Below are 1,601 nucleotides of genomic sequence, written 5' to 3' on the forward strand. Positions count from 1 at the left end.
CGGGGGATGGACGTGGGTCCGCCGGCACTCGGGGAGGGGGAGCGGGTGCCTCTCCGTGTGCCACCGGCCCCTGTGCCACCCCCTGGGCTGTCCTGCCCGCCATGGAGGTGACCAGGACACTGCCGTGCCCGGCGAGGCTGGCGTCGGAGCGGCGCTGGCAGCCGCGCGTAGACGATGGGCTATCATACTGTTTATCAAGGTCTGGCGGAAAGAAAACAAGCTAATGGGGCATTTGCTGATTCAATTCGTTGAATTTGAACAAATCTTTTTAATCCTCCTCTCCCGGGGATTGCAAAGGTCAGGAAATGGGCAGAATGTGCACTTTCAGGTATTGAAATTAAACTTGTTAAGAAATCCGTATTGATTTGCACTTCTCTGAGAAATATTGAAGCCTCCAGATTTAGCCTGGGTATCGATTTTCTCTTCCAGGGGAAAGACATCGGCACAAAGGGAAGAGATTACACGTGGCAGTAAACACCTTCAATCACTGCCCGCTCTGCCTCCATGCACACAGGCAGCCGGTCCGGCCCTGCGGCTCCGCAGCCTTGCTGCGCCCCCAGCGTGCCCAGAGCCCGCCTGGAGCGGCTGGAAAGGGCTTTGGGCTCTGCCCTCAAGGCCCTGCTTTAGCTTTTGGTCAGCCACGATCAAAACCACTTGCCGGGGAAGTTGGAGATGGTCATTGTAGGTCCTTTCCAACTGCACTATTCCACTCCATTCTGCCCCGTGTTCAGCGCTGCCAGCCCTTTCACTGCTTTGCTTTTAAATATTGCCCTAAGATGGGGGTGCATCTCTCCTTTGACTGTTTTTAACACACGCTATCAGCAACTACGGCAATTAAGAGGCTTAATTAGCATCTGAATCAGCCTTCTCGAACAACCCCCTTTTCAACAGTAGCAAATAAGGGCGAAGGAGTTGAAATTCTCCCTGTGAGGGTGGGCAGGCCCTGGCACAGGTGCCCAGAGCTGCTGTGGCTGCCCCTGGACCCCTGGAAGTGCCCAAGGCCAGGTTGGATGGGGCTTGGACCGGCCTGGGAGGATGGAAGCTGTCCCTGCCCATGGAATGAGTTGAGCTTTAAGGTCCATTCCACCCAAAAGCATTCTGTGGTTCTGTGACGGGAGCGCAGCCCTGGCTGAGGCTGTTTGTGGAGCTCCCAGGAGGACTTCACTCCAGCAGAGCTCCTGTGCTGGGTTTCCCAGTGGCCTGTCCATTTCTCCCAGTAAGGATCGGGATGTGCAGACTCGGGGCAGCAGAGCCAGGGCGAGGCTGTTCAGGCTCCCACACTGCGCACCAGATGTTCCCCTTCTGCAGGAGGAGTGAATGAGAGCCCTGCTGGCCCCAGAGCGGCCCCGGGGACCCTGTGGGACTCTGCCACTTCTGTCAGAAGGTTAAATAAGATTTCAATTGAGTGACACATCACCGCGGACCAACTGCTTCCAAACTGCCTGCACTTAGACGGGCTCTGCTCCAGTGGGAGAGTTCAGAGCCGAACCTCCGTCTGCTCACGCGCTCCCTGCAGCCCAGCCTGGCCTCCCTCCTCCCTGCCGGCCACGCTGCGCCGCTCTCGGTGCCTCTGCAGGGTCACTGTGACCTACTCAGCCAAG

This window comes from Melospiza georgiana, chromosome 16 (assembly GCF_028018845.1).
Source record: "Melospiza georgiana isolate bMelGeo1 chromosome 16, bMelGeo1.pri, whole genome shotgun sequence".
In the NCBI taxonomy this organism is placed as follows: domain Eukaryota; kingdom Metazoa; phylum Chordata; class Aves; order Passeriformes; family Passerellidae; genus Melospiza; species Melospiza georgiana.